The sequence below is a fragment of the Conger conger genome, unplaced genomic scaffold (genome assembly GCF_963514075.1).
Source record: "Conger conger unplaced genomic scaffold, fConCon1.1 SCAFFOLD_159, whole genome shotgun sequence".
NCBI lineage: Eukaryota > Metazoa > Chordata > Actinopteri > Anguilliformes > Congridae > Conger > Conger conger.
The window spans coordinates 27,501-37,803 of record NW_026890520.1 but is presented as its reverse complement, the minus strand read 5'-3'; the positions used below and the strand labels follow the sequence as shown (position 1 = coordinate 37,803).

The 10,303-nt window shown below is 46.6% G+C and overlaps 37 non-coding genes and 3 pseudogenes across 37 annotated transcripts; all 40 read left to right on the top strand.

The window, feature by feature from the left end:
* The first annotated feature begins 41 nt into the window (after positions 1–41).
* LOC133120582 (5S ribosomal RNA) lies at positions 42–159 on the top strand (annotated as a pseudogene).
* A 139-nt stretch (positions 160–298) lies between these two features.
* Positions 299–417, top strand: LOC133120553 (5S ribosomal RNA). The gene has a single exon (XR_009707413.1). It is a non-coding gene; the product is annotated as a 5S ribosomal RNA (ribosomal RNA).
* Positions 418–556: 139 nt separating this feature from the next.
* On the top strand, positions 557–675 carry LOC133120552 (5S ribosomal RNA). Its single transcript, XR_009707412.1, has one exon. It is a non-coding gene; the product is annotated as a 5S ribosomal RNA (ribosomal RNA).
* A 138-nt stretch (positions 676–813) lies between these two features.
* Positions 814–930, top strand: LOC133120589 (5S ribosomal RNA; annotated as a pseudogene).
* Positions 931–1,069: 139 nt separating this feature from the next.
* LOC133120579 (5S ribosomal RNA) lies at positions 1,070–1,187 on the top strand (annotated as a pseudogene).
* A 139-nt stretch (positions 1,188–1,326) lies between these two features.
* On the top strand, positions 1,327–1,445 carry LOC133120551 (5S ribosomal RNA). The gene has a single exon (XR_009707411.1). It is a non-coding gene; the product is annotated as a 5S ribosomal RNA (ribosomal RNA).
* Positions 1,446–1,584: 139 nt separating this feature from the next.
* LOC133120556 (5S ribosomal RNA) lies at positions 1,585–1,703 on the top strand. Its single transcript, XR_009707416.1, has one exon. It is a non-coding gene; the product is annotated as a 5S ribosomal RNA (ribosomal RNA).
* Positions 1,704–1,842: 139 nt separating this feature from the next.
* Positions 1,843–1,961, top strand: LOC133120550 (5S ribosomal RNA). The gene has a single exon (XR_009707410.1). It is a non-coding gene; the product is annotated as a 5S ribosomal RNA (ribosomal RNA).
* Positions 1,962–2,099: 138 nt separating this feature from the next.
* On the top strand, positions 2,100–2,218 carry LOC133120549 (5S ribosomal RNA). The gene has a single exon (XR_009707409.1). It is a non-coding gene; the product is annotated as a 5S ribosomal RNA (ribosomal RNA).
* A 139-nt stretch (positions 2,219–2,357) lies between these two features.
* LOC133120548 (5S ribosomal RNA) lies at positions 2,358–2,476 on the top strand. The gene has a single exon (XR_009707408.1). It is a non-coding gene; the product is annotated as a 5S ribosomal RNA (ribosomal RNA).
* A 138-nt stretch (positions 2,477–2,614) lies between these two features.
* Positions 2,615–2,733, top strand: LOC133120546 (5S ribosomal RNA). The gene has a single exon (XR_009707406.1). It is a non-coding gene; the product is annotated as a 5S ribosomal RNA (ribosomal RNA).
* A 139-nt stretch (positions 2,734–2,872) lies between these two features.
* LOC133120545 (5S ribosomal RNA) lies at positions 2,873–2,991 on the top strand. Its single transcript, XR_009707405.1, has one exon. It is a non-coding gene; the product is annotated as a 5S ribosomal RNA (ribosomal RNA).
* A 139-nt stretch (positions 2,992–3,130) lies between these two features.
* On the top strand, positions 3,131–3,249 carry LOC133120544 (5S ribosomal RNA). The gene has a single exon (XR_009707404.1). It is a non-coding gene; the product is annotated as a 5S ribosomal RNA (ribosomal RNA).
* A 139-nt stretch (positions 3,250–3,388) lies between these two features.
* Positions 3,389–3,507, top strand: LOC133120563 (5S ribosomal RNA). The gene has a single exon (XR_009707423.1). It is a non-coding gene; the product is annotated as a 5S ribosomal RNA (ribosomal RNA).
* Positions 3,508–3,646: 139 nt separating this feature from the next.
* Positions 3,647–3,765, top strand: LOC133120560 (5S ribosomal RNA). Its single transcript, XR_009707420.1, has one exon. It is a non-coding gene; the product is annotated as a 5S ribosomal RNA (ribosomal RNA).
* A 139-nt stretch (positions 3,766–3,904) lies between these two features.
* Positions 3,905–4,023, top strand: LOC133120543 (5S ribosomal RNA). The gene has a single exon (XR_009707403.1). It is a non-coding gene; the product is annotated as a 5S ribosomal RNA (ribosomal RNA).
* A 139-nt stretch (positions 4,024–4,162) lies between these two features.
* Positions 4,163–4,281, top strand: LOC133120542 (5S ribosomal RNA). The gene has a single exon (XR_009707402.1). It is a non-coding gene; the product is annotated as a 5S ribosomal RNA (ribosomal RNA).
* A 140-nt stretch (positions 4,282–4,421) lies between these two features.
* LOC133120541 (5S ribosomal RNA) lies at positions 4,422–4,540 on the top strand. The gene has a single exon (XR_009707401.1). It is a non-coding gene; the product is annotated as a 5S ribosomal RNA (ribosomal RNA).
* A 141-nt stretch (positions 4,541–4,681) lies between these two features.
* On the top strand, positions 4,682–4,800 carry LOC133120540 (5S ribosomal RNA). Its single transcript, XR_009707400.1, has one exon. It is a non-coding gene; the product is annotated as a 5S ribosomal RNA (ribosomal RNA).
* Positions 4,801–4,939: 139 nt separating this feature from the next.
* On the top strand, positions 4,940–5,058 carry LOC133120539 (5S ribosomal RNA). The gene has a single exon (XR_009707399.1). It is a non-coding gene; the product is annotated as a 5S ribosomal RNA (ribosomal RNA).
* A 139-nt stretch (positions 5,059–5,197) lies between these two features.
* On the top strand, positions 5,198–5,316 carry LOC133120538 (5S ribosomal RNA). The gene has a single exon (XR_009707398.1). It is a non-coding gene; the product is annotated as a 5S ribosomal RNA (ribosomal RNA).
* Positions 5,317–5,455: 139 nt separating this feature from the next.
* LOC133120537 (5S ribosomal RNA) lies at positions 5,456–5,574 on the top strand. Its single transcript, XR_009707397.1, has one exon. It is a non-coding gene; the product is annotated as a 5S ribosomal RNA (ribosomal RNA).
* Positions 5,575–5,713: 139 nt separating this feature from the next.
* LOC133120535 (5S ribosomal RNA) lies at positions 5,714–5,832 on the top strand. The gene has a single exon (XR_009707395.1). It is a non-coding gene; the product is annotated as a 5S ribosomal RNA (ribosomal RNA).
* Positions 5,833–5,968: 136 nt separating this feature from the next.
* LOC133120557 (5S ribosomal RNA) lies at positions 5,969–6,087 on the top strand. The gene has a single exon (XR_009707417.1). It is a non-coding gene; the product is annotated as a 5S ribosomal RNA (ribosomal RNA).
* A 139-nt stretch (positions 6,088–6,226) lies between these two features.
* On the top strand, positions 6,227–6,345 carry LOC133120534 (5S ribosomal RNA). The gene has a single exon (XR_009707394.1). It is a non-coding gene; the product is annotated as a 5S ribosomal RNA (ribosomal RNA).
* Positions 6,346–6,484: 139 nt separating this feature from the next.
* On the top strand, positions 6,485–6,603 carry LOC133120533 (5S ribosomal RNA). Its single transcript, XR_009707393.1, has one exon. It is a non-coding gene; the product is annotated as a 5S ribosomal RNA (ribosomal RNA).
* Positions 6,604–6,742: 139 nt separating this feature from the next.
* Positions 6,743–6,861, top strand: LOC133120532 (5S ribosomal RNA). Its single transcript, XR_009707392.1, has one exon. It is a non-coding gene; the product is annotated as a 5S ribosomal RNA (ribosomal RNA).
* Positions 6,862–7,000: 139 nt separating this feature from the next.
* On the top strand, positions 7,001–7,119 carry LOC133120531 (5S ribosomal RNA). The gene has a single exon (XR_009707391.1). It is a non-coding gene; the product is annotated as a 5S ribosomal RNA (ribosomal RNA).
* Positions 7,120–7,258: 139 nt separating this feature from the next.
* On the top strand, positions 7,259–7,377 carry LOC133120530 (5S ribosomal RNA). The gene has a single exon (XR_009707390.1). It is a non-coding gene; the product is annotated as a 5S ribosomal RNA (ribosomal RNA).
* Positions 7,378–7,516: 139 nt separating this feature from the next.
* LOC133120555 (5S ribosomal RNA) lies at positions 7,517–7,635 on the top strand. Its single transcript, XR_009707415.1, has one exon. It is a non-coding gene; the product is annotated as a 5S ribosomal RNA (ribosomal RNA).
* A 139-nt stretch (positions 7,636–7,774) lies between these two features.
* On the top strand, positions 7,775–7,893 carry LOC133120529 (5S ribosomal RNA). Its single transcript, XR_009707388.1, has one exon. It is a non-coding gene; the product is annotated as a 5S ribosomal RNA (ribosomal RNA).
* Positions 7,894–8,032: 139 nt separating this feature from the next.
* On the top strand, positions 8,033–8,151 carry LOC133120528 (5S ribosomal RNA). The gene has a single exon (XR_009707387.1). It is a non-coding gene; the product is annotated as a 5S ribosomal RNA (ribosomal RNA).
* Positions 8,152–8,290: 139 nt separating this feature from the next.
* LOC133120527 (5S ribosomal RNA) lies at positions 8,291–8,409 on the top strand. Its single transcript, XR_009707386.1, has one exon. It is a non-coding gene; the product is annotated as a 5S ribosomal RNA (ribosomal RNA).
* A 139-nt stretch (positions 8,410–8,548) lies between these two features.
* LOC133120526 (5S ribosomal RNA) lies at positions 8,549–8,667 on the top strand. Its single transcript, XR_009707385.1, has one exon. It is a non-coding gene; the product is annotated as a 5S ribosomal RNA (ribosomal RNA).
* Positions 8,668–8,806: 139 nt separating this feature from the next.
* LOC133120524 (5S ribosomal RNA) lies at positions 8,807–8,925 on the top strand. Its single transcript, XR_009707383.1, has one exon. It is a non-coding gene; the product is annotated as a 5S ribosomal RNA (ribosomal RNA).
* A 139-nt stretch (positions 8,926–9,064) lies between these two features.
* LOC133120523 (5S ribosomal RNA) lies at positions 9,065–9,183 on the top strand. The gene has a single exon (XR_009707382.1). It is a non-coding gene; the product is annotated as a 5S ribosomal RNA (ribosomal RNA).
* A 139-nt stretch (positions 9,184–9,322) lies between these two features.
* On the top strand, positions 9,323–9,441 carry LOC133120522 (5S ribosomal RNA). Its single transcript, XR_009707381.1, has one exon. It is a non-coding gene; the product is annotated as a 5S ribosomal RNA (ribosomal RNA).
* Positions 9,442–9,580: 139 nt separating this feature from the next.
* On the top strand, positions 9,581–9,699 carry LOC133120521 (5S ribosomal RNA). Its single transcript, XR_009707380.1, has one exon. It is a non-coding gene; the product is annotated as a 5S ribosomal RNA (ribosomal RNA).
* A 139-nt stretch (positions 9,700–9,838) lies between these two features.
* Positions 9,839–9,957, top strand: LOC133120520 (5S ribosomal RNA). The gene has a single exon (XR_009707379.1). It is a non-coding gene; the product is annotated as a 5S ribosomal RNA (ribosomal RNA).
* Positions 9,958–10,096: 139 nt separating this feature from the next.
* On the top strand, positions 10,097–10,215 carry LOC133120519 (5S ribosomal RNA). Its single transcript, XR_009707378.1, has one exon. It is a non-coding gene; the product is annotated as a 5S ribosomal RNA (ribosomal RNA).
* Positions 10,216–10,303: the final 88 nt, after the last annotated feature.

The window sequence follows — 10,303 nt, the reverse complement described above, 5'->3', positions numbered from 1 at the left end:
GGCGTTTATTCATGAGAGCTCTCGCTGACTGCCGGGTCTTCGCTTACGGCCACACCGCGCTGAGAACGCCCGATCTCGTCTGATCTCGGAAGCTAAGCAACGTCGGCCTGGTTAGTACTTGGATGGGAGACCGCCTGGGAATACCAGGTGCTGTGAGCATTTTACCAGCGAAATCAATGTAAATTATCGTATTTTGGACATTGTTTGAAATAACGACCTTACTTCCTTAAAAAAGAATTATACAAAGTTAGTTTCTAGGCGTTTATTCATGAGAGCTCTCGCTGACTGCCGGGTCTTCGCTTACGGCCACACCGCGCTGAGAACGCCCGATCTCGTCTGATCTCGGAAGCTAAGCAACGTCGGGCCTGGTTAGTACTTGGATGGGAGACCGCCTGGGAATACCAGGTGCTGTGAGCATTTTACCAGCGAAATCAATGTACATTATCGTATTTTGGACATTGTTTGAAATAACGACCTTACTTCCTTAAAAAAGAATTATACAAAGTTAGTTTCTAGGCGTTTATTCATGAGAGCTCTCGCTGACTGCCGGGTCTTCGCTTACGGCCACACCGCGCTGAGAACGCCCGATCTCGTCTGATCTCGGAAGCTAAGCAACGTCGGGCCTGGTTAGTACTTGGATGGGAGACCGCCTGGGAATACCAGGTGCTGTGAGCATTTTACCAGCGAAATCAATGTAAATTATCGTATTTTGGACATTGTTTGAAATAACGACCTTACTTCCTTAAAAAAGAATTATACAAGTTAGTTTCTAGGCGTTTATTCATGAGAGCTCTCGCTGACTGCCGGGTCTTCGCTTACGGCCACACCGCGCTGAGAACGCCCGATCTCGTCTGATCTCGGAAGCTAGCAACGTCGGCCTGGTTAGTACTTGGATGGGAGACCGCCTGGGAATACCAGGTGCTGTGAGCATTTTACCAGCGAAATCAATGTAAATTATCGTATTTTGGACATTGTTTGAAATAACGACCTTACTTCCTTAAAAAAGAATTATACAAATTTAGTTTCTAGGCGTTTATTCATGAGAGCTCTCGCTGACTGCCGGGTCTTGGCTTACGGCCACACCGCGCTGAGAACGCCCGATCTCGTCTGATCTCGGAAGCTAAGCAACGTCGGCCTGGTTAGTACTTGGATGGGAGACCGCCTGGGAATACCAGGTGCTGTGAGCATTTTACCAGCGAAATCAATGTACATTATCGTATTTTGGACATTGTTTGAAATAACGACCTTACTTCCTTAAAAAAGAATTATACAAAGTTAGTTTCTAGGCGTTTATTCATGAGAGCTCTCGCTGACTGCCGGGTCTTCGCTTACGGCCACACCGCGCTGAGAACGCCCGATCTCGTCTGATCTCGGAAGCTAAGCAACGTCGGGCCTGGTTAGTACTTGGATGGGAGACCGCCTGGGAATACCAGGTGCTGTGAGCATTTTACCAGCGAAATCAATGTAAATTATCGTATTTTGGACATTGTTTGAAATAACGACCTTACTTCCTTAAAAAAGAATTATACAAAGTTAGTTTCTAGGCGTTTATTCATGAGAGCTCTCGCTGACTGCCGGGTCTTCGCTTACGGCCACACCGCGCTGAGAACGCCCGATCTCGTCTGATCTCGGAAGCTAAGCAACGTCGGGCCTGGTTAGTACTTGGATGGTAGACCGCCTGGGAATACCAGGTGCTGTGAGCATTTTACCAGCGAAATCAATGTAAATTATCGTATTTTGGACATTGTTTGAAATAACGACCTTACTTCCTTAAAAAAGAATTATACAAAGTTAGTTTCTAGGCGTTTATTCATGAGAGCTCTCGCTGACTGCCGGGTCTTCGCTTACGGCCACACCGCGCTGAGAACGCCCGATCTCGTCTGATCTCGGAAGCTAAGCAACGTCGGGCCTGGTTAGTACTTGGATGGGAGACCGCCTGGGAATACCAGGTGCTGTGAGCATTTTACCAGCGAAATCAATGTAAATTATCGTATTTTGGACATTGTTTGAAATAACGACCTTACTTCCTTAAAAAAGAATTATACAAAGTTAGTTTCTAGGCGTTTATTCATGAGAGCTCTCGCTGACTGCCGGGTCTTGCTTACGGCCACACCGCGCTGAGAACGCCCGATCTCGTCTGATCTCGGAAGCTAAGCAACGTCGGGCCTGGTTAGTACTTGGATGGGAGACCGCCTGGGAATACCAGGTGCTGTGAGCATTTTACCAGCGAAATCAATGTAAATTATCGTATTTTGGACATTGTTTGAAATAACGACCTTACTTCCTTAAAAAAGAATTATACAAATTTAGTTTCTAGGCGTTTATTCATGAGAGCTCTCGCTGACTGCCGGGTCTTGGCTTACGGCCACACCGCGCTGAGAACGCCCGATCTCGTCTGATCTCGGAAGCTAAGCAACGTCGGGCCTGGTTAGTACTTGGATGGGAGACCGCCTGGGAATACCAGGTGCTGTGAGCATTTTACCAGCGAAATCAATGTAAATTATCGTATTTTGGACATTGTTTGAAATAACGACCTTACTTCCTTAAAAAAGAATTATACAAAGTTAGTTTCTAGGCGTTTATTCATGAGAGCTCTCGCTGACTGCCGGTCTTCGCTTACGGCCACACCGCGCTGAGAACGCCCGATCTCGTCTGATCTCGGAAGCTAAGCAACGTCGGGCCTGGTTAGTACTTGGATGGGAGACCGCCTGGGAATACCAGGTGCTGTGAGCATTTTACCAGCGAAATCAATGTAAATTATCGTATTTTGGACATTGTTTGAAATAACGACCTTACTTCCTTAAAAAAGAATTATACAAAGTTAGTTTCTAGGCGTTTATTCATGAGAGCTCTCGCTGACTGCCGGGTCTTCGCTTACGGCCACACCGCGCTGAGAACGCCCGATCTCGTCTGATCTCGGAAGCTAAGCAACGTCGGGCCTGGTTAGTACTTGGATGGGAGACCGCCTGGGAATACCAGGTGCTGTGAGCATTTTACCAGCGAAATCAATGTAAATTATCGTATTTTGGACATTGTTTGAAATAACGACCTTACTTCCTTAAAAAAGAATTATACAAAGTTAGTTTCTAGGCGTTTATTCATGAGAGCTCTCGCTGACTGCCGGGTCTTCGCTTACGGCCACACCGCGCTGAGAACGCCCGATCTCGTCTGATCTCGGAAGCTAAGCAACGTCGGGCCTGGTTAGTACTTGGATGGGAGACCGCCTGGGAATACCAGGTGCTGTGAGCATTTTACCAGCGAAATCAATGTAAATTATCGTATTTTGGACATTGTTTGAAATAACGACCTTACTTCCTTAAAAAAGAATTATACAAATTTAGTTTCTAGGCGTTTATTCATGAGAGCTCTCGCTGACTGCCGGGTCTTCGCTTACGGCCACACGGCGCTGAGAACGCCCGATCTCGTCTGATCTCGGAAGCTAAGCAACGTCGGGCCTGGTTAGTACTTGGATGGGAGACCGCCTGGGAATACCAGGTGCTGTGAGCATTTTACCAGCGAAATCAATGTAAATTATCGTATTTTGGACATTGTTTGAAATAACGACCTTACTTCCTTAAAAAAGAATTATACAAAGTTAGTTTCTAGGCGTTTATTCATGAGAGCTCTCGCTGACTGCCGGGTCTTCGCTTACGGCCACACCGCGCTGAGAACGCCCGATCTCGTCTGATCTCGGAAGCTAAGCAACGTCGGGCCTGGTTAGTTCTTGGATGGGAGACCGCCTGGGAATACCAGGTGCTGTGAGCATTTTACCAGCGAAATCAATGTAAATTATCGTATTTTGGACATTGTTTGAAATAACGACCTTACTTCCTTAAAAAAGAATTATACAAAGTTAGTTTCTAGGCGTTTATTCATGAGAGCTCTCGCTGACTGCAGGGTCTTCGCTTACGGCCACACCGCGCTGAGAACGCCCGATCTCGTCTGATCTCGGAAGCTAAGCAACGTCGGGCCTGGTTAGTACTTGGATGGGAGACCGCCTGGGAATACCAGGTGCTGTGAGCATTTTACCAGCGAAATCAATGTACATTATCGTATTTTGGACATTGTTTGAAATAACGACCTTACTTCCTTAAAAAAGAATTATACAAAGTTAGTTTCTAGGCGTTTATTCATGAGAGCTCTCGCTGACTGCCGGGTCTTCGCTTACGGCCACACCGCGCTGAGAACGCCCGATCTCGTCTGATCTCGGAAGCTAAGCAACGTCGGGCCTGGTTAGTACTTGGATGGGAGACCGCCTGGGAATACCAGGTGCTGTGAGCATTTTACCAGCGAAATCAATGTAAATTATCGTATTTTGGACATTGTTTGAAATAACGACCTTACTTCCTTAAAAAAGAATTATACAAAGTTAGTTTCTAGGCGTTTATTCATGAGAGCTCTCGGCTGACTGCCGGGTCTTCGCTTACGGCCACACCGCGCTGAGAACGCCCGATCTCGTCTGATCTCGGAAGCTAAGCAACGTCGGGCCTGGTTAGTACTTGGATGGGAGACCGCCTGGGAATACCAGGTGCTGTGAGCATTTTTACCAGCGAAATCAATGTACATTATCGTATTTTGGACATTGTTTGAAATAACGACCTTACTTCCTTAAAAAAGAATTATACAAAGTTAGTTTTCTAGGCGTTTATTCATGAGAGCTCTCGCTGACTGCCGGGTCTTCGCTTACGGCCACACCGCGCTGAGAACGCCCGATCTCGTCTGATCTCGGAAGCTAAGCAACGTCGGGCCTGGTTAGTACTTGGATGGGAGACCGCCTGGGAATACCAGGTGCTGTGAGCATTTTACCAGCGAAATCAATGTACATTATCGTATTTTGGACATTGTTTGAAATAACGACCTTACTTCCTTAAAAAAGAATTATACAAAGTTAGTTTCTAGGCGTTTATTCATGAGAGCTCTCGCTGACTGCCGGGTCTTCGCTTACGGCCACACCGCGCTGAGAACGCCCGATCTCGTCTGATCTCGGAAGCTAAGCAACGTCGGGCCTGGTTAGTACTTGGATGGGAGACCGCCTGGGAATACCAGGTGCTGTGAGCATTTTACCAGCGAAATCAATGTACATTATCGTATTTTGGACATTGTTTGAAATAACGACCTTACTTCCTTAAAAAAGAATTATACTAAGTTAGTTTCTAGGCGTTTATTCATGAGAGCTCTCGCTGACTGCCGGGTCTTCGCTTACGGCCACACCGCGCTGAGAACGCCCGATCTCGTCTGATCTCGGAAGCTAAGCAACGTCGGGCCTGGTTAGTACTTGGATGGGAGACCGCCTGGGAATACCAGGTGCTGTGAGCATTTTACCAGCGAAATCAATGTAAATTATCGTATTTTGGACATTGTTTGAAATAACGACCTTACTTCCTTAAAAAAGAATTATACAAAGTTAGTTTCTAGGCGTTTATTCATGAGAGCTCTCGCTGACTGCCGGGTCTTCGCTTACGGCCACACCGCGCTGAGAACGCCCGATCTCGTCTGATCTCGGAAGCTAAGCAACGTCGGGCCTGGTTAGTACTTGGATGGGAGACCGCCTGGGAATACCAGGTGCTGTGAGCATTTTACCAGCGAAATCAATGTACATTATCGTATTTTGGACATTGTTTGAAATAACGACCTTACTTCCTTAAAAAAGAATTATACAAAGTTAGTTTCTAGGCGTTTATTCATGAGAGCTCTCGCTGACTGCCGGGTCTTCGCTTACGGCCACACCGCGCTGAGAACGCCCGATCTCGTCTGATCTCGGAAGCTAAGCAACGTCGGGCCTGGTTAGTACTTGGATGGGAGACCGCCTGGGAATACCAGGTGCTGTGAGCATTTTACCAGCGAAATCAATGTACATTATCGTATTTTGGACATTGTTTGAAATAACGACCTTACTTCCTTAAAAAAGAATTATACAAAGTTAGTTTCTAGGCGTTTATTCATGAGAGCTCTCGCTGACTGCCGGGTCTTTTACGGCCACACCGCGCTGAGAACGCCCGATCTCGTCTGATCTCGGAAGCTAAGCAACGTCGGGCCTGGTTAGTACTTGGATGGGAGACCGCCTGGGAATACCAGGTGCTGTGAGCATTTTACCAGCGAAATCAATGTACATTATCGTATTTTGGACATTGTTTGAAATAACGACCTTACTTCCTTAAAAAAGAATTATACAAAGTTAGTTTCTAGGCGTTTATTCATGAGAGCTCTCGCTGACTGCCGGGTCTTCGCTTACGGCCACACCGCGCTGAGAACGCCCGATCTCGTCTGATCTCGGAAGCTAAGCAACGTCGGGCCTGGTTAGTACTTGGATGGGAGACCGCCTGGGAATACCAGGTGCTGTGAGCATTTTACCAGCGAAATCAATGTACATTATCGTATTTTGGACATTGTTTGAAATAACGACCTTACTTCCTTAAAAAAGAATTATACAAAGTTAGTTTCTAGGCGTTTATTCATGAGAGCTCTCGCTGACTGCCGGGTCTTCGCTTACGGCCACACCGCGCTGAGAACGCCCGATCTCGTCTGATCTCGGAAGCTAAGCAACGTCGGGCCTGGTTAGTACTTGGATGGGAGACCGCCTGGGAATACCAGGTGCTGTGAGCATTTTACCAGCGAAATCAATGTACATTATCGTATTTTGGACATTGTTTGAAATAACGACCTTACTTCCTTAAAAAAGAATTATACTAAGTTAGTTTCTAGGCGTTTATTCATGAGAGCTCTCGCTGACTGCCGGGTCTTCGCTTACGGCCACACCGCGCTGAGAACGCCCGATCTCGTCTGATCTCGGAAGCTAAGCAACGTCGGGCCTGGTTAGTACTTGGATGGGAGACCGCCTGGGAATACCAGGTGCTGTGAGCATTTTACCAGCGAAATCAATGTAAATTATCGTATTTTGGACATTGTTTGAAATAACGACCTTACTTCCTTAAAAAAGAATTATACAAAGTTAGTTTCTAGGCGTTTATTCATGAGAGCTCTCGCTGACTGCCGGGTCTTCGCTTACGGCCACACCGCGCTGAGAACGCCCGATCTCGTCTGATCTCGGAAGCTAAGCAACGTCGGGCCTGGTTAGTACTTGGATGGGAGACCGCCTGGGAATACCAGGTGCTGTGAGCATTTTACCAGCGAAATCAATGTACATTATCGTATTTTGGACATTGTTTGAAATAACGACCTTACTTCCTTAAAAAAGAATTATACAAAGTTAGTTTCTAGGCGTTTATTCATGAGAGCTCTCGCTGACTGCCGGGTCTTCGCTTACGGCCACACCGCGCTGAGAACGCCCGATCTCGTCTGATCTCGGAAGCTAAGCAACGTCGGGCCTGGTTAGTACTTGGATGGGAGACCGCCTGGGAATACCAGGTGCTGTGAGCATTTTACCAGCGAAATCAATGTACATTATCGTATTTTGGACATTGTTTGAAATAACGACCTTACTTCCTTAAAAAAGAATTATACAAAGTTAGTTTCTAGGCGTTTATTCATGAGAGCTCTCGCTGACTGCCGGGTCTTCGCTTACGGCCACACCGCGCTGAGAACGCCCGATCTCGTCTGATCTCGGAAGCTAAGCAACGTCGGACCTGGTTAGTACTTGGATGGGAGACCGCCTGGGAATACCAGGTGCTGTGAGCATTTTACCAGCGAAATCAATGTACATTATCGTATTTTGGACATTGTTTGAAATAACGACCTTACTTCCTTAAAAAAGAATTATACAAAGTTAGTTTCTAGGCGTTTATTCATGAGAGCTCTCGCTGACTGCCGGGTCTTCGCTTACGGCCACACCGCGCTGAGAACGCCCGATCTCGTCTGATCTCGGAAGCTAAGCAACGTCGGGCCTGGTTAGTACTTGGATGGGAGACCGCCTGGGAATACCAGGTGCTGTGAGCATTTTACCAGCGAAATCAATGTAAATTATCGTATTTTGGACATTGTTTGAAATAACGACCTTACTTCCTTAAAAAAGAATTATACAAAGTTAGTTTCTAGGCGTTTATTCATGAGAGCTCTCGCTGACTGCCGGGTCTTCGCTTACGGCCACACCGCGCTGAGAACGCCCGATCTCGTCTGATCTCGGAAGCTAAGCAACGTCGGGCCTGGTTAGTACTTGGATGGGAGACCGCCTGGGAATACCAGGTGCTGTGAGCATTTTACCAGCGAAATCAATGTACATTATCGTATTTTGGACATTGTTTGAAATAACGACCTTACTTCCTTAAAAAAGAATTATACAAAGTTAGTTTCTAGGCGTTTATTCATGAGAGCTCTCGCTGACTGCCGGGTCTTCGCTTACGGCCACACCGCGCTGAGAACGCCCGATCTCGTCTGATCTCGGAAGCTAAGCAACGTCGGGCCTGGTTAGTACTTGGATGGGAGACCGCCTGGGAATACCAGGTGCTGTGAGCATTTTACCAGCGAAATCAATGTACATTATCGTATTTTGGACATTGTTTGAAATAACGACCTTACTTCCTTAAAAAAGAATTATACAAAGTTAGTTTCTAGGCGTTTATTCATGAGAGCTCTCGCTGACTGCCGGGTCTTCGCTTACGGCCACACCGCGCTGAGAACGCCCGATCTCGTCTGATCTCGGAAGCTAAGCAACGTCGGGCCTGGTTAGTACTTGGATGGGAGACCGCCTGGGAATACCAGGTGCTGTGAGCATTTTACCAGCGAAATCAATGTACATTATCGTATTTTGGACATTGTTTGAAATAACGACCTTACTTCCTTAAAAAAGAATTATACAAAGTTAGTTTCTAGGCGTTTATTCATGAGAGCTCTCGCTGACTGCCGGGTCTTCGCTTACGGCCACACCGCGCTGAGAACGCCCGATCTCGTCTGATCTCGGAAGCTAAGCAACGTCGGGCCTGGTTAGTACTTGGATGGGAGACCGCCTGGGAATACCAGGTGCTGTGAGCATTTTACCAGCGAAATCAATGTACATTATCGTATTTTGGACATTGTTTGAAATAACGACCTTACTTCCTTAAAAAAGAATTATACAAAGTTAGTTTCTAGGCGTTTATTCATGAGAGCTCTCGCTGACTGCCGGGTCTTCGCTTACGGCCACACCGCGCTGAGAACGCCCGATCTCGTCTGATCTCGGAAGCTAAGCAACGTCGGGCCTGGTTAGTACTTGGATGGGAGACCGCCTGGGAATACCAGGTGCTGTGAGCATTTTACCAGCGAAATCAATGTAAATTATCGTATTTTGGACATTGTTTGAAATAACGACCTTACTTCCTTAAAAAAGAATTATACAAAGTTAGTTTCTAGGCGTTTATTCATGAGAGCTCTCGCTGACTGCCGGGTCTTCGCTTACGGCCACACCGCGCTGAGAACGCCCGATCTCGTCTGATCTCGGAAGCTAAGCAACGTCGGGCCTGGTTAGTACTTGGATGGGAGACCGCCTGGGAATACCAGGTGCTGTGAGCATTTTACCAGCGAAATCAATGTAAATTATCGTATTTTGGACATTGTTTGAAATAACGACCTTACTTCCTTAAAAAAGAATTATACAAAGTTAGTTTCTAGGCGTTTATTCATGAGAGCTCTCGCTGACTGCCGGGTCTTCGCTTACGGCCACACCGCGCTGAGAACGCCCGATCTCGTCTGATCTCGGAAGCTAAGCAACGTCGGGCCTGGTTAGTACTTGGATGGGAGACCGCCTGGGAATACCAGGTGCTGTGAGCATTTTACCAGCGAAATCAATGTACATTATCGTATTTTGGACATTGTTTGAAATAACGACCTTACTTCCTTAAAAAAGAATTATACAAAGTTAGTTTCTAGGCGTTTATTCATGAGAGCTCTCGCTGACTGCCGGGTCTTCGCTTACGGCCACACCGCGCTGAGAACGCCCGATCTCGTCTGATCTCGGAAGCTAAGCAACGTCGGGCCTGGTTAGTACTTGGATGGGAGACCGCCTGGGAATACCAGGTGCTGTGAGCATTTTACCAGCGAAATCAATGTACATTATCGTATTTTGGACATTGTTTGAAATAACGACCTTACTTCCTTAAAAAAGAATTATACAAAGTTAGTTTCTAGGCGTTTATTCATGAGAGCTCTCGCTGACTGCCGGGTCTTCGCTTACGGCCACACCGCGCTGAGAACGCCCGATCTCGTCTGATCTCGGAAGCTAAGCAACGTCGGGCCTGGTTAGTACTTGGATGGGAGACCGCCTGGGAATACCAGGTGCTGTGAGCATTTTACCAGCGAAATCAATGTACATTATCGTATTTTGGACATTGTTTGAAATAACGACCTTACTTCCTTAAAAAAGAATTATACAAAG